A 19,467-nucleotide genomic window follows, 5' to 3' on the forward strand; every position below is an offset into this window, starting at 1 on the left:
CCCTCCTTTTCCTTTTCATTTTTCTCTTCTTTTTCCCTATGTTTCTCTTTGCTTGGTTTCGGTTCGCGAAATTAACGCGCGCACGCTTTATACAAGGGATGAAGAACTTTCTTAAATGAGAAAGAAGGAGAAGATGAAGGGCGGTGAACGTTTTCCCCTTTCCCCCTCTTTTCCCTTTTTATTAACGAGTCACAGTTCGTGGTCGATTTCATGGAATTTTGTCTCGTCGTATTTCTCTGCTTCCGACGTGGTTTTCTTTCAGTCAAAATTGCTCAGAGCAGCCGTTTGAACGCAAGGGTTGAGGTTGAGAAACCGCAAATTGCGCAGGGAACATATGGTGTTGTTGTTTACGTGTGTGAAAATCGATATCAAATACGGAAGGCCGATGAGAAAGAGAGGGAGAGGGAGCTTTTTTTCTTTCTAGGCGTGCAGCATTTCATTTTGCACGTGCGAGCACATGTTCGAGGTGTCAATCGGTAAATGTGTTCAACCCTTCATTGCAGGATGTTTAGTACAGAAAATAGTAATGTTAAGTCCGAAAGGCTGGATTAACGATATAAGGTTCGTTAAAATAAAATTTGCGATGATATGGTTGTTGAAGAAATTGCCGGGAAACTTGTTGAAATAATTATTAAAGAATTAATAATTAATTTTTTAATAATAGTAAAGTAGTGCACATTATTATTGATTGTCATAAAATATTAATACAGTAATAATACAAATCTTAATACGATGCATTTCTACATAATTTTTTATATATTGTATAAAATTAGATAGTTTTTACAACGTCCAATTTTTTAACGATATTGATGTTTTACTTATCACGGACTATTGTTTTACTACGGACATGAGAAGCGAAGCTGGGGGAGTCAGTCGGATATAGTGATTAAAGCGATACTTCCGGTGGTCGTTATCGAGCCGCAGAGATAACATCGCGGCTTTCGATCACTGTCAGAAGGCAAGCGAGCGTGCACCAGAGAAGCGATATACATACCGATGCATCGTTAAGGTACGACAAACCCTACTTCCAAGAGACTCCCCGAGTCTCTTAACGATTCTCTCTTTCTCCTTCAGCGATGTCGCTAATTAGATGCATGACTACATCGGCCAGCGATAGACGAAGAATAATTAGTGCGAGCGGGAGTAAAAGAAGGAGATTCTGTCTGAGAGGGATGATAAGACGTCGAGAGTGATAAAGAGCTCTTGAAGAGCGAATTGAATGTGAAAAATTTTGGTGAAGCGTAGCTTTGAAGCTAAAGAGAAAAATATGATAGCAAATTTTAAAAATGAAAATGTGCGAGAGAGAAATATTCTTTTTTCTTTTTCTTCTTAGCTTTGTACTTAGTTTTGACTGATGATCTATAAAATTGTTAATGATGTAATTTTCATAGTTTATTTCCAATTTTTTTTTTTTTTTTTTTTTTTTTTTTTAACATATAGAAATAAATTATAAGAGAGATAATACAGTCTCAGATACAATAAATATAATAATAAATATGCGTTGCGTTTGCTGATTATTGTGTTTAAATAAATACATAAGTACATCTGTAAAATTAAACAAACATAATCGGGATAAAAATTTATTCATTATTTCTCGTGGAATGTGTAACATTCAAGGTTCTCTTGATCGAAGGTAAAGCACGGGAATGGAGGGCCAAGGTCTGACGGAGAGAGTAATGTAAAGTCGTTAGTTTCCAGTCGAACGTGCTCGTAGCACAATGGAGAGAGAGTCTCAATTGGTCACGATGTACGGGGTGTCCTGTCCGTGCTGTCTAATGAGCCTCGACGTCGTCGCACTATCATGATACTTGGCACTCTCGTATTTTAATGCATTTCCCGCCACCCCTGGGGTAAACCGCCGCTATATTACATCTCCATAAGTGGATTAATGGCACGCTAGACGATTAGCCACGGCATCGGTTTTATAGCCTTTCATGGCACTATGAGTTCAGGAATAACCAATATCTTTTGTGAATTTTATTGTTGTGCGAAGATAAACGTGCTATTCAGGCGAAAAGGTTATCGAGATATAATTGCACTTAATTACACTTAAAATTTCTGCACGATTAACTCTTCCCAAGACCCACTACCATTTGTATCATTTCATTTCCTAGCCTATTAAAAAATTTTAAATAATATAAATTAAAATCTAGAATTAGTTAATAAATGTTCATCATTTTATTTACATAATAGGATCATTTATTTTATAAAATGCAACAATTTTATAAAGCTTTGGTCTCAACATGAAAATTTAATTAACAGAAAATTGATAGTAATATCTTTTTATTCGATTAATTAGGAACTCGAGAATCCATATATTGGATTTCGAGGATCACGAAATGTTATTGCCGCCGACGTTGCTATCGATCGTATTAATGGCGAGCGGACGCGAGAACAATCATAATCGTGGATGATCCGCGACTATGCGCATGAGTACCGTGTGTCCATTTGTCGCGCATTAACAGTGTTTATGCTCGTAGTCAGCGGGGACAGTCCGCGTGCATCGTTAATCATGACGAATTTGCTGTGATTAATTATGCTTTTCGCCCGATTAGCTCTCTCTCTCCTCTCGTCTCCCATCGATTCCATTCTTTCCTCTCCCTCTTCTCTACATTTTCCTCTGATCCGTTTCAAGATAATATTGTAAACGTATATATATGAAAATTACCAAGAGCAAAAAAAGTTAAAGTTACTATAAAATTTAATACAGAAATTCGCGTAAAAAATTTTCTTTGATTTTTAATCAGAATAAAGAGATTCGAAAGGATGAAATTTTTGTTTAATGGCTGACAAGGAAAATAGTGAGTTCTGGTGAGCGACGGTTCGCACAGTTTTCTCGGAAAAATGTTGACGAGAAACGAGGCGGATCTCAAAAGAGAGATTGAGGGAGAGAGAGGGACCTGCCATAGTCCTCCCTTCGACCGGATATGTCATTTGGTACCTGAGTCACGTACCTCTTCGTATCGACAGGCCAACCAGCAGCCAACCAGGAGGCCTCCATTCGTTGCTTCTCGTCACTGTACACGATTCTCGGTCCAAGAGAGAGATCTCAGCATCCCAAAACAATCGCGAAAATTTTTCCAAAAATCACATCGACTAAAAATACAATGTGTTTTGAAATAATTAGCGATGAGAAAGATAGCATAAAGACAGAAAATAATATTTTATTTCAAGAAAATATTTTTTGATAAATTTATTTTAGGTCTATTTTTAATTTTTATGTATAAATATTTTTTTGAATTAAATTTGATTAAAGATCCGTGATACTTAGAATTTTAATAAAGAAACTTTAATAAAGAAATTCAAAGAATTTTAACAAAGAAAATTTTTCGAATTTCTATTTATAAAAGCAGGATTAATTAATTTAATTTAATATTTAATTTAAAATCCCTTTTTTTCCATTTTATTTGCCCTTTTTTTTTTTTTTTTTTTTTTGCGCGCGTATACGTTCAATTTATATATGCATGGAAGATTTTACATTATCTATAATCTTTCACATTATTTATAATAAAAATCAGAAAATTTGATAGAAATAGATTCAACTATGTTTATTACAGGATATCGGGTGTTTTGCAGTGATGGTACAGCGATGAGCTTGCAGACCCAGGCATCAGCCCAGCGCCCTGCGAGGTACTCCCCTCAGGAGACCGTCAAAGTGAGTTTCCACCAAGAGTTCTTTACTAGATATTTAAGATATTTGAGAAGATAAAATAATTGTTGAACTTTTATCATATTATATATACATGATAAAAGTATAATATTTTATAATTGTATACTTTCTAAAGACTGAAACATATTTTGAAATTTCTTAATCCAACCGCGTGTTGTTTTACTATTTTATAATTTTTAATAAACATATTTACTATGCTTACTATTTCAAAAAGGTTTCTTGAAAAAAAAAACTAAAATTTCCTAATAAAAAATTGCTGAAGATATCTCTTGTCTTTCGTGAAATTTGACATTTGACTCAGCGAGACGCAAAATTTATTTTATCTTTTTCCGCTGTACATTTCACCTTTTTCCGGACGATAATTAACAGCGGAATTCGCTCTCACGATGATAACACGTGGGCCACGTTACACCCCGTTTACCACACATGTCGAGATTAACCCTTCACGGCTGACTGTACACAGCTTGTATCACTTGACACTTGTGCTACAAAGAAAGCAAGAAGTGTCTTCAAAATCTATAATAATATATATATTTGATCGGAATAAACAATAAATGACAATATTTTATTAAAACGAAATATTAATGAGAATGATAATTAGAAAAATTCCCAAATCACAAAATTAGAAGATTTAATAATTATAAAATATTTTATATATTAAAAAATAGAAAAAAATCAAATAATCAATAAGAAAATAAAAAAAAACTATTAAATTAGAATTTTATATAAATATTGATTGCATATTTATATAACGGATGATTTAGTGAGTAAATTAATACTTGTTATAAATATGTATTAATTTTCAAAAAGAGAAGCGAGGAAAAAGCGACTTGCATAATTTTCTACATGGATGCTCACATGCTACTTCTAATGATGATCATAATTAATATTCCGCGCCATACAACGGCCATACCTTGTCGTGCGAACCCTGTGCGTAGTCAAATAATTTTCCACGCGGATGCTCGCTGGTTGCTGCCTTCTTTTCAGGCTCTCTTCGACGTCGCTGACGTCATTTTGCTGAAGGACCTTGTAAAATAGATGGGTTAAATGTAGGTGACAAAATTTCCTGGCACATCAGAATGTCTGAGGGCTCTTAATGAAATTTGATTTTGCAGAATTATAATGAATTCATAAAAATGGAAAATGGAAAGCTAATTCAGGCAAATTTTTATTGTGAAATCATTTTTATATTTTTAGTAGATTAAAAGAGAATCATATATTATCTAAATTATTGATACATTAATGATCAATTTTTGTATAAAATAATTCTTATTTGTGTTATTATTTTTAACAAAGTAACGAGAGAGAAACAAAAATTAGTGAAAATAATTATTACATAATTGAGGTTCTAATAATTTTCGTAATTATGAAATTATGGTTGATGTGGTTACTATCACGGGTTGCTTTAATCTTTTTTATTTTTCAACCCCTTTCGACTTGATTTATTAAAAGAAAGAATTCGTAAGGGGTCGAAAACTCGCAAGGTCGTGCGTGGGAGATTCGCAAGAAACGCACGAAGGTGTGTGGTAAGATTCTGCAAGCGTAAGCCAATTTAGCGCGTGCTAACCCTCCATCTCCTCCCCCCTCCATCTCTCGTTGTAAAGTCCAATTTACGCTATCCAGTTTTAAAGATCATTCCGTCATTTATCACTTTTATCAGATCACTTTTATCACTTTTATCACGTCTCTTTTTTTGAGATTTGACAGAAAAATAATTTAATTGTATGTAAATGTGATTTAACATTTTATGAATTTTTACAAAATTAAAATAAATTAAGAAGTTACCTTTTTTCTGTACATTATTCTAAAAATTTATTTACGTTTTATATAAATATAAAATATAAAATTTGAGTACTGCATTTACATATAAAAAAAATTAATGTATGGATGTATTCTTTAAAATTTATAATATTTATCCGTAATTATTTACATGTTTGCATATTATTGAAGATAAGTATTTTGTAAAAAAAAATTTTTTTTTTAATTTGCATAGTTCAGTGTAGAGAAATGAAACGTATGAGATAAGCTTAAGTTTACGTATCGTCGTAGCGAGCGTCAAGCTAGGCGTTATATCTTTAATTATCCGCACAGTCGAGAGATGAGGGAGGGACTCGAGGGATGCTGCGAGAACTACCCAGAGGGTTGCAAAATGGTATCATCTCATCCTCATGGCTGGGGCGTGGCTGCTTCTGGCTACCGGAAATCTCGCTTTCCTTCCACTTTTTATCAAATATCCGTGTAAAAATAAGATATTTAAATAACACTATAAACATAAATATATAGATAAATACAACTTTATCTTCTTATATTCGAACATTTTTGTAATAATCCTAATTGAAATTGAAAATCTTTGGTATTATCGAAATTTGGAAAATTTTAAATAATAGTAACACTCGCGTAACATGAAATAGAAAATTCATATTATTTTAGACATAAATAAACATGTTTAAACTTAAAAATGTAGATTAATTCGCGAAAGTTACATAAAATAATTAAAACCCTGTTTAGTTATCACTAGACTCTCATTAACTTAGAGATTCTTAAAAATCTTTATGAAATGTTTCTTATTATTGCAAATGATGATGGGACATCTTGTACATCTCTGTCTTTAATTCCGGCACGCAGAAATGCGCGTCAAAAAGTCCTAGTTTCGGAACAGGAAACCACCCCTTGGAATTTAGCGGGTGTCAACGCGGAAGTTATTGCGGGAGAGCAAAGGGATTGAGAAGTCGACTTGAGGGTTGGTATTCGTACAGGAATACCCCTCGGACGTATTCAGGCGCGTGGTCAGGCATCGATTAGCCATTCGCGAGGATCGAGTCCGTATCGTTCTTCCTCCCCTTCTGTTCTTACAATATATATCGCGGCTTTCTCTCTGTCTTTCTCGTAACATATTGCACGCAGCTGGAGGACGGTTATCGTCGATATTGCGTGAAACGAGTTCCGAGATATCGTCATGAGGCTTAGGCCATTTTTTTCTTTTGTAAAGCGTCGATTAACCCATCCTCCGAATCCCCTGTTTTTTATTGCTTCTATTTTATAACATTATTGTTCGGAATTGGGAGATATATAAATATAATTTATAAAGATCTTTGAAAAAAAAAAAAGAAATGAAATACATTACAATTATTAAAAAAAAATACCGAATAATTTCTTAAGTAATATTGCACGTGATAGGTTAATTATGATTATTATAATTTAATAATGTTTTAACAAATATAAAAATATTCTACAAAAGTTAATTAATCAAAAACATTGGGAGTGAAAGCTTATAAATTGTTGTTATATAAATATATTTTTCTTGCATGTACAAGTTTAAAACATTTTGTTAGCAAAAAGTTTTGTGGTTGATTTGACAAGTTTTAACTACCGAAATTCACGGTTGCTGATGAAACGCCGACCAACATCGGTTACCGCCTGTCTCTCAAAATTATTAATTAGATGCGAGAGAAACTAATTTACGCATGTTATTCCCGAGGGGTACAAATCCGCGTGTACATCTTGGTAAGTTCCTTTACTGGAAGATAAGATCCTTGGCTTAAATGACATTTGTCTTAATATTAATCAACAAAGAGAAATTGTGATATCTATTCCACTTATGCATTAATAATAACATTTTTGTTATACATATATAACTGTTTATTAAATTAAATATAAATACTTAGAATATGTCTCTTACAAAATGTCAATATTAATAAATGTTTTTTTTTTTTTTTTTTTTTTTTTTTACATTATTAAATTAAATTTGAAAAGTATAATATTGAATTTTATCAATCTTTAGACATTATTATAATTACGAGTAAGATGGATTATAATTGCAATATCAAAAATTATCTACGTATCCATCACATCTCCACGGGGCATTTAACGTCGTTTCGACAAATCTCTAGAAGGATTACAGGGAGGCTACGCTGAACATTGACGCACGCAGGGACACATTACGCCGTAAAATCGCGCTACGATAAGGGCAGCACCGGAGTTTTTCGCAGCCGAATTTTCCGCGTCCGTGGTCACGTGGCACGATAAGCCCTTAATCGAAGATTAATATTACCGGGGTTCGGCTGCGGAACCCTCTGCGTTGTCACGCATTGCGATTAAGAGTCGACTTTACGTGCCGTCGTCCACTTCCTCTTTCTTTTGTCCTTTTTTTCACCCTTTGAGCTAAAAAGCTTTCTTAAACTTGCGAAGAAAGAAAAAAATAATCGTTGTTTTTGATTTGATAATTCAGTTTTTTTTTGCGTCAAGGAAACGTGATAAATAAGAAATTTCTGTTCGCGAATGATCGCCATTCGGATTAAAGAATGATCTTAATTCGGGCTATTAATTATCGTCCGGGTGAAAAAAAGTTTACATATGCATCTTAGATAAGAGAGGCGCTAATTTTCCCCCTATATTAGATGCATCATAAATCGCAGTTCTTACGACAGTTTTATTAACACGCATATGTACACGACGTTGTTTTGATGGCGCCGTTGATTTTTATTGTCATGGATATGGTATGTAAATTAAAATATTTGAAACTTTTCTAGTTCGAGTTTTAGAGAAAGAATTAAATATTGATTATAAATGTAAATTTTCTTATATCTGGAAATTTTTGAGTTTTAATTCGAATTGTTATTTTTTATAACTTCTATATTTATAGTAAAACGAGCATATAATCATAATTAGAAAAGTAAAGATAGGAGAGAAAGCTTTACAACTCTCTTTAAGTTTCCCTCTTTATATTCTCGACCAGATTAACCACTTCCGAATATTCGGAAATGGTTAGTTTGAAGATGCATGACACTCGAAATAGTAATAATTCTCTGTCAGTTAAACGGATCAATTTTCTTGTTGCGCTTTTATCCCTCCAGAAGCTAACGAGCTAACGAGTATAAGGGATCATTTAGAACACGAAAGCTTCTTTTTAATCGAAACATCGGAAATCCAATACTTTTATGACTGTTATTATCTTCGTTTACTATCTTCGTTTTACTTTTCGTGTTACGACATTCATAAGACAAAAAAGAAAATTTCCGCGGTAGTGGCAATTTATCAACAACATTATGAATGCCGATTTTATGAATAAATTAATTATTTGTATTCAAATATCTTGTTTTAGACAGACAATTAGAGATATAGAAAATATATTTTGGACTCACGAATTTTTTACAGGTTTTTTTACAAGACATTATTTTTGCAAAAAAATACTTTAATTAAAATTATTTAAAAATGATTTTAAGAATAATTTTAATAGCAAATTTTAACGTATGAAAGAGAATTATAATATTTATTTAATTTTAACATTATGATATTTAATATCTGAAACTAAGTATTTGTTTAGATATTTGGAAATATGCAGTGCATTATCTCTTTATATCTCTTTTTTGATCAAATTAATTAAGTTCAGTCTTGAATACTGAACTTTGAATAATTTAGAAAATTGAATTTGAAATAGCATTTCGCTGCTTAAACTACCCTTAAATCTTCGCAATCCGAGCAACTACATTTAGATCCTGAAGAGCGATCAGCGGATTGTCCTGCGAAATCCTCGTTTGAGGAAGACGATAGCGATGCGTGTAACCCTGAGAAAGTTTTCGTCCTTTAACTATGCTACCCCTAAGAATTGAGAATCGATATCACCGTCGCTCGGCGCGGTAGCAGAGTTTCTGCAACTTTCCTCCGGGAGGGGGTTGAAGAGCGAGGAGGCTAAAAGGATACCTCCAGAGCTGTACCTCCAGAATTTGGGGGTTTCACGATATTTATGTGACAGCAGCTGTAGGCGCTCCAACCCCTGGCTCGGGCTGTTTCAAGGCACGGCCTGTTTCAAGTTCTAAGCTTCTTCTGGGCCAAGAGATGCGGTGAAGGTGAGGGGCAGTAGCAATCCGAGAAATATCACTTGTACGGCGCAAAAAATTGCACGGGATCCAAATCCTGATTTAAAGAGAGGGCAATCAACGATGAAAACGACACAATATTTACATATTATACTCGTATCTTTTTAGTTTTCAATCGACTAAAATTGATAAATTATGATTGCAGATTATTTTATTTAGAAAATAAATTGTAATTGTTGATATTCCTTTGTAATAAGTTTTTAGACACTTCATAAATTATTTAATGAAATATTCAATTTGTCTCGTATCGTAATTTAGAAAAAAAATTTGTTTCTAGAAAAAGAAACTTAAATTTTTTTTGTAAAAATATAGTTAATCATAAAGTTATAATATCAAAACATAATAAATTAAGTGGACGTGTTTATAGCACTCGAATGCACGAAATAATCGTACATTTCAGTTAAAAGTAACGAGGGTCATAATGGCCAGAACTTGTATTTCGTTTTCATATAACGATATTTCAGTATTCCATACATACACACTATTAATTTAAACTTCCGACTTCTGTTCCCAGATAGAAAAACTTTACTATTAAAAAAAATTTGATTACAGGACTTATCAGATTTCTTTTATTTATCTTAAAGTTTATCATTAATATTGTCTTTTTATCATCACATTCAAATGTGCGCTTGGAAACATTAATTAATTTAATAAAATATCTTTAAAAGAAAATAAATATAAAGTTGACTTACAAAATATTGGAAAAATTATATATGTATCTTTTTATATATCTAATTTTATTTTTTATTTTTTTTTTTCCTCTTAATTAATTGACATTCTAAATTTCGTATATAATTGTTCTTTTAACCATGTTTTGTATTACCTTTCATGTATCGTTTTATTTTATTTCACAAGAGAGAATCATATCATCTATTTTATTTATTTGCATTTCAACTCGCAAACGAGCTCAAAGAGAGTATGTTCTAAGATGGAACAGGCAGAAAGTTTCTCGATAAGCCGGGCATGGATCCGCTCGCTCGGGGGTTGAATTACCATTTTGAGAGGTCGAGTGGCGGAGGTTACGCGGGTAGGTTGGACGCACGTACTATGAGTTGATAATGATATTATAATTTGATAGCCAGTGCGTGCGCGGATAAAACCCGAGCATCTCATTACCGCTCGGCTCAATTAAGAAACTTCTTTCGTCGTCGGCCAACCAAGATAAAAATTTCGGTTAATAATCCGCGTGACTTGCATCGCTGCACTTGCAGCGCGATGTCTGATATATTTTAATTAGCAGGATCTGGAACAGATTAAGAAGAGTAATTAATAACACAATATATATTCTATAAGAAACTTTTAATTTACTTTTAACAATATTTTTCTACATTTTATAACATTTTTGTTTTATATTTATAATGCAATTAGAAATTTTTAAATTTCAAACAAACTTTTAATAATAGATCGATTATAAGTATTTATTTATAAAATTATTGAGATTATTATTTTTTTGTCATTCTCTATCATGGATTAAGAAATTATTCGCCCATGATGGAAGAATGATCTTTTAAGTAATTATAAAAACATTTTTATTATATTTATAAGGTTTCATAAATTCAAAATTTGTTTCTTATGAGTATTTAAAATAAATTTTTTCTGATAAAATAAAACGAGTTTATTTTTTTGTGTTCTTTCTCGTGAATTTAATAGCGTTTTACCAAAATCGAAATGTAACCCGAACTATTACTACAATCGAAATTTATGTTCATGCTAATGACTGCACATGTGGCACTATTCTCGGTTGGAGTCAGATCAAAGCACTCGAAATCACACATGGAAATGATTGATTGTTTCCGACATTAACGTCGCATCATCATTATTGTCCGTGGTAATCTACAGATTTATCGAAATATCACAAGATTGAAAACACGTATAATTATTTTCAAATTTTCGATGCATCTCATAATGATGCATTGCTTTTGTCGTTGACTGATAATATTTTTAACAATGTTTAATATTTTGCTTTAATTTTTTATTTTATATATTTTATAGTAGTCCAATATAAATTTAAATTACTTATAAATAAAATAATAAAAAAATTGATAAAGACAGTTAGATAAAATTAATAAATAAAATGTAATTATTAATTTAAATTCCAAGTTTTTCGTGATGTTTTCGTGATATTAATTAAAACAATTATTTGAAAAAGAGTTGTTGCAAAGAAACACAGTAATCACTTAGCTTATTGTTGAAATCGGAGGACTCAAAATGTGTTTCGCGTGTTTAGAAAGAGGGGTTTATATTATTATCACTGATCGGATACACGGTTATCGAACGTCAACTTGCGCGCGCGATATGTTTTGCATGGTGACATGCAAAAAGCAGTCTGCATGCGAGTGATTGCGAAAACATGCGTGATACTATGTGACGTAAGAAGGGCCCGGAGACATAAAAGTGGAGAAATGAGAAATTAAATATTCTGTCGGCGGATAAACACGCGATCTAGATTAATTGGGTTTCTTTTATTTCGTTAGCATTAATTGTCAGCGTTGACACACGCGTTATTCAATCTGTCAACAGAGAATTAATATGTACGATGGATAATAAAAACTGCCTTAATTTAAATTATAGAATTTGAATTTCGTGATCTTAATAAACAAAATGGGAACTCAAGTTTTTCTTATTTAATTTTATTTTTCTATTTACTTAATTGTTCGAATATATGTTGCATAAGAAAATTGATGACTGAAATTTTGGAAACCAAAATTATTACGAATATATTTCATAATATTTAAAAATATTTAAAATATCAAATATATTTAAAATATTTTTAAAAATATCAAAGTCTTAAAAAATATAATATTTGCATAAAAGTTAAATTGTATAAACAAAATCTCATTTTCTCTTTTAATCTTCTCGGTTTTCATTATTCTAACTAATTATTAAAATATTATATTTTTCTCTTTTTATTGTATCTATTACATAAGTATCTACTATCTAAAGTAAAACAAAATTGAATCTTTTATCTGATATAAAGAGATTTTATAATTTGATTACTGTGAAAAATAATCAGGGATACAGATTCTTGTGTTGATCATGGAAAGTGAAATCGACAGAGAAAATACCTAGGAAATCATCCCCTTGAAACTTTAAAGTCAACTTTCGCTTTTCCATCGTTGATCCATCCCCGCAGTCCTCCCGCCCCTTCCTGGTTTCCCTCTCTATCGCTCTTTAGGAGTCAAGGTAATGCTCGGCCGCAATAAACGCGGTTCTCGGACAAAAGTTTTACCGGTTTGGGACGCGCATGATCTAACGGCCACGTGGGAAAATCCACCCCCACGAACGTGAGAACGCGGTCGGGAACGGTAACCGTTTCCCGCCGCCACCGCCGTGCCAAACAGGCCCGTTTCCGCTTTTTGACGGGAAACATTGTTATATCGGGAAGCGTCATACTGTTATCTTTTTAGTGAAAATTATTTTTTCAGTTATGTCTTTATACTAAATATTTTTAAGAATATTTTAGATTTTATTCACAATTTTTGAAAGTTATTAAAGGAAGTTTTTGAATGTGAATATACATAATTTTTCCTATGCACAATTTTTATATAAGATGAATATAATTTATAATTACAAAACAATCTATAAAAATCTCTGTTTTTCAGAAGTACAATAAGTTGTATATTTTATTTCTAATATATATAATCAGAATTTGATCATATAAAAAGATACCTAAATTTTCTGGTATTAAGTTTTTTAAATAATTTGCAAATTTTAATAATAATTTTAAATTTTGTAAAATTATTTGAACTTAATACCAGAAAATTTAGATCTTTTTTTATTAATTAAGGAAGAGAGAGAGAGAGAGAGAGAGAGAGAGAGGGGGGAGAAGTGAAAAAATAAATATCTTTTTTACATAAAAATTTATTTATAAGGTATTGAAAGTAAATCGCATTGGTGCAAATTATGTTGTTGGCGAATTTCTATTCACGAACTTTGCTTTGGGAACACTCGTATCGGGATGGTCTTTCGCCAAATGGCAACGCCAGAAAGAACGACAATGTCCTCCTCTTTCCTTTTTTCGGGAAAGCCGCAGGTAGCTCGCGAGCAGGTTCGGGACAAAAGTTTCACGACGGTTCGAATTAATGGCAAATCCATAGTGGAGTACTAGCTTGGTTTCCCCTCAGTCACCCTCCCCATGATGTGCCTCTGGAGCTCCATCTCTCGACGGGGTCGCAACCCTCGAACGCTTTGACCTGCGATTGCTACTGATTTTTGGCAACCGCCTGTTTACCACAAGAGGTATTCTAACTTATTTTTGAAATAATCAAATCATTCTATATGAATATTCAGGATAATTTAAAACTGAATAATTTTTTTATTTTACATTTTACAAAATTATGATTCTCTTTAAGATAAATTGTAAGATATATTATGTTAAGTACTTATATATATCTTTTTTTTTTTTCAATTTTATTATATTTGTTCTATATTTTGCAAACAATATATTTTAAAGAATTACATTAAAAAAATTCAGTTAATCTTTCATCTAGTTTAATGTGTACAGTGTAGTATTAACAGAGTGGACCATTCTTTCAATATCATCTACTTCAAGTTTACTACAGTCGGTAAGACCGTAGTCAATGAACCGATGAATAGTTAGAGAAATTACCGTAAATATCCTTTTGTGATCATACACACATACACACACGTACTTAATATATTTGCAAAATTAAAATACAATATTAAATAATTAGAACTTTAGAAATTATAATTATAATAATAATTATTTATTTAAAAAAAGTAAAATGTTTTCTTACATAAATAATTTATATAATTATACAATTATATTTTACAATGGATGCATTTTGTTTCAACCGCTTGTACCTCATAATTTTTTCCATTGTTTCTTTATGGTTGAATTTAATCTAACGAGATCGATCGATTTCGAAATACGCAATACTGCGTAGTTTTCATGCATTTACGGATCAGCTAAATGACGCGTTCAATCCGCGGCTTAATCCGATTCGAAAGAAGGGCCGCACGCGATACGCATACGTGGTGGTTCGAAATGCGATGTGGGGGGTGTGCGTCGACAGGGGGAGTGGAAAGGGAATGATGGGTAAACCTATAACGCGATATACCAGGATTATAAGTTGTAAGCCTCCCCGAGCCATGAAATCCTGTTCGTTAGTAATGCGGGAACTTGCGGTTGAATGGGAAGTAGAGCCGGAATTTTGCCAGTTAGAGGCTTTTTGAGTTCCGGTTTATTTCTGGTATTAGTCAATGTCATGTAATAACTTAAAAGGTCCTTCAAAACTATTTGCATTTTTCTTGTAAAACAGTATTTTATAGATATATGAAATAATAAATAATAAGTGATAAATATTTATATTTTTGTGTTTGCTGAAATTCTATAATTTATTTACAAATAGCAAGTACAGATGTTGATTTTGAAAATAACTATTCTGTGATTGCTTTACATGAGAGGGTTGCTACCCTAGCCCTATTCGCGAAATAAAGCGATGAGATTTTATCCAAATGATATTCATGAAGCGGATACAACGACAGACGTTTCTATTATCACAGGAAATTACTGATAACGCATTCGCGTTTTTTTTTTTTTTTTAACTGTTTTCTTTGAGTAGTAAACTTTTTTTGTAAGAATTTAGGCTGATAAACTCTGCAAAAACTTTTCCTTTAATTGCTAGAGTGAAATAATAAAATAATAATATGACTATTATAAAAAAAATACAAGAAATAATATATATTAATCATATGTTTTTCACATGTATACTTGTGTACACGTATACGCACTGTCACTTTGTTAAATAAGATATTACGTTTGATAGGCGTTTTGCTAGACGTAAGAGCTCATCCCGTGGAATTCATGCGACCGCATCGGCACGACACATTCGCAATATGGTGCGATCATACGCCAACCCTGTAGCCGAATGTAATTAGTTTTCGGCCCCGCGGCTATGATATGCGTTTGGGGTTGTCGTAGGCATCGGGGGTCTATCCTGTATAGTAAAGTACCCATACACGCGCCACTTTTCGTGCCCGGCATAGAGTGGATGCTTACCCGCTGAGGGGTGGGCTCAGTTTGCCCCGGGCACCCTTAGCAAGTGCATCTATTGTCTGGGTGCAGACACCCGAAAATACGTTTATCGTCCACAATGGGATTTCCTTCCGCGAATTTTACAGAAATCTTTCGAGAGTGTACGTAACTAAATAATCTTAATTAAACAATTAAATGTGATCATGTGATTCATGTGATATTATAATTTTTATGGATACAGCGAGTGTTAAATTTTATAATAAAAGAAGAAAAATATAGAAGAATGATAAAATGAAGAGATTGTGACGAAATGTGACAAATTTCTTTGATAAAAAAAATGTATATTAAAAGAAATATTATGGAATTGTGTACACGTCTTGTTTTTAAAAATTTTACAAATGCTATTTTTAATAACCATGTTATAATTAAACATTATTGTGATTGCGATTAAACATCGATGTCGAAATTGAGGAGGAAATTGTTGTATCATGTCCTCGAAACGAAAGACCTTTCACGTGGATTGGGATTCTCCCAGCCACGAAACCGGCACGGTAAAGCGACGTCCAGCATCTCTAAGTGCCTCGTTTTCGACATCATCGAGTGATCGTTTCGAGAACATCGAGTATTACGAGCTTCAACAAGACTGCGTCGGCGGTTACGCAGGTCTAAAACGTTTGGAATTGGTCAGATTAGGATCCGTCGATTCGATCGCGACAGAAGATGTTTCGGGGACAAAGATCGAGATTATCGATATTAAGAGTAATGCAAACTGTTCGAAGTACTCTCAATTGAGCCACTCTCGTAAAAAGAACGCGTACTGCCAAGATGACTATCATGAAAAATTTGAGACGTCAGCGCGAGCGAAACGAGTGCTCGTGAACGAACAAGGACTTTCTCAAGAATACTCAGAAAATACTCTTGAAGGGGAACGGGGAAAGGACTTTCCGACTCACTCCCTCGTGAAGGATGGTAAATTTCACGAGGAGATCAAGAATGAAACTGATAAGAAATTCGAAGAGACTTCTCCGAAGGATTTATCCGATGAAAAAGTAGATGTTAGGAAAGACTTTGACTTGAAATTATACTGTGAACCATTTGAGTGGAAATCCTCTGTTTGCCGAGTGATCCGTCGAACCGAATCCTTGAAGTTTAGGAGTTTAATTCCCAGACCGAAGGTGTCAAGATCTTGTAGGACACGTTTAGTGAGTTCGAGCTCGGAAAGCTCAGGATTTGGCTCGCCGTTATCACCGTTATCACCGCAGCAAGATCTATTGATCAAAAAGGAGACTATAAAGGATATCATCAAGACCAGCGACAGCAAAAGCTCTGGTATAGGATCGCCAGGATCGCCAAGCTCGCCTTTATCGCCTGAAAGCCAGAAATATTCGGCTTTTCATCTTATTCAACAGCAATTGGAGAAATTGCGAAATTGTTCTTGTGAAGAACGTCAAGCCAAGGTAGTCTTTCCTTTATAATTTTTCTCAGAAGTGGGATTGTCAAATTAAGCATTTAATTAGCTTTTATATTTATATTAGAAATACAAGATATTATCATCCGAACTGCAAAATTAAAATCAAACAATATAAGAAATTATAAAAATTATTTTTTTTCTTTATTATTTTTTAGTTTTTTAATTAAGTTTTTTAATTAAGTTTTTTGAATTTATAATGTGTTTATTTAATGTTATTTTTTTTTTAATTTAATTTTTTATCAAGAGTTTTGCGATTGTACTTTGCGAAATCATCCTTGCGTTTTTGTAAGAAATGTAGTTCGGCGTAGCGAAAGAGCTATAAATCTTATGAGTCACGAATTGCGTAGGGCGGACAAGACAAACCCCCCATGGGCGCGCAAGCACGTGGTGCGAAGGAATTACGTTCACCCTCGTTTCGTACGTAGGCATGCGCGCGTGGCGCCCCGCGTGCCACTCATTCATGAGGGCGCCAGCCTCCTCAGACAGGACAGAAGTCTGTCTCGCGTGCTTCTTAACACGCTTACTGTTAATTTTTCTTTTCGCAAACCCACGTGATCATGATCGAATCAGTGATTTAAGAAAAGTATCAATTTTTTTTTATTCAAAATACGAATATAATACAATATAATACAAAAATATGTTTAAGCGTTGTTTATAATATTTTACAAAATTAAATAGAATTGAAAAGAAGAAAAATTTCATAATTATATATATTTGAGATTAGGATATATTATAAAATTAGGAAAATTTTTAATTTCTAATTTATAGGTTTGTTAATTAACAAATTTCTCAATAATTTATTTCTCATAAACTTTGATAGATATATACGAAGGACCTAAAATATCTTTTTGCATCAAAATATAGAGATTTGAGAGAATTCAGAGTTTAATTTTTATTATAAATTGAGAAGATCTTACATTCGTTTTTATCTATGTAAAAGCGCGTTAAGTTTCTTTCCTTACCGTTTGATGGCGACACGTATACCGAAGATGAATTATATTTTTATAGTTTCATAAGGATGATTAATTGATTCGCATAATCATTTCAAATCTACAGATCCGAACTCATATAACGGATATTTACATTTGTATATTATATATTTGCATATTATATATTTGTATATTATATATATATATATATATATACACATTTTTGTCAGCAATGCTGCAATAAACATTTGAGAAAAAGTTGTCTTATTGTAAAAATTATTTTAGTTAATTAGTTAGTAGAAAATCGCATAGGAAATTACTTGTAAAAAAACAAAAGTTTTTCATCGATATCAGTCAGCAAAATGTCACATTAAGATTTTCAGTTTCTAAGCAACTTTTGGTTAGCATATATTGAAAATGATTCGCTGATCGGATTGGATTTTTCTGAAATTAAGAATTTACGAGACATCAAACAAACCACGAAGAATAGACAGAATTAGTTTCGATATAAAGAGGGCAAGGAATCGTTTTTGTATCAATTTTTTCGAGCACGTGTGGAATTTAACCGCTTATTCCACATGACTTGACACTCCAACACGCGATGTTTTTCCATCTCCCCTCTTAGATCTTTTCCTTCTTTACAAACAGGTGAATTCAATTTCTTTGACGAAACCCTACTTTCCGATTATAATGAGAGTGCCATATCATAAAAAAGAGGCATGCACAAGGATACATTTGAGCATCAATATTTTGTTTTTACAGAATATCGAATAAAATATCAATGCACAATTTGATTAAATAGAAACGTTTTTATTTTCGAGATCTTTTTTTCGTACTTTTCGTACAAATTCAATCAGTTTAGTATCAGATCAGTTGATAGATCCACTGTTGAATAAAAGAACCGTTCTTATTAAGCTGCTTAGCTGGTATAATCAAGTTATCATCATTGATAACGAAAATAAACATTTACAATACGTGCGATAGAAATACCTTAAGTTATCAGTTGCCACAGTTCTCATTTATAAATCTTTACAGTTTAATTTCTTATAATATTTATGAGACACATATTGGATAAAAAATCCAAATTTGAAAGTAAAAAAATCAATTTTTATTTATATATATCCAATTTAATAAAGAGAATTTTAAAAACGTGATATCATTTCAATGTTTTGTACGTTCCATTCTCTATTCTGGCGATTGCGGGAACCTTTGTGTGTTTAGGGTTTCACTTTCATGCGGAAAAATGATTCGTAATAATCCTGAAGCCAGTGACATAGCAATAACGTTTTCCGTAATACACCCTTCATGATGGATTTAGTGAATACGGTTCTTCTTTTATAGGTTCTCGAAGCATATCAAATTTATTGTATTTTTTATAGATAGTAGCAAGATAGCAAGCAAGTTCGCAATATTTAAAATTTTATTATTCTTACTGTTTCTAGTTTAATTTAAAAAAATAAGCTGGAAATTTTTTAATAAAAATAAATATGAAAATAATAAATTTTTTTGTTTAATAAATGTAG

Source organism: Pogonomyrmex barbatus, unplaced genomic scaffold, assembly GCF_055798465.1.
Source record: "Pogonomyrmex barbatus isolate J1 unplaced genomic scaffold, ASM5579846v1 scaffold7, whole genome shotgun sequence".
Lineage (NCBI taxonomy): Eukaryota > Metazoa > Arthropoda > Insecta > Hymenoptera > Formicidae > Pogonomyrmex > Pogonomyrmex barbatus.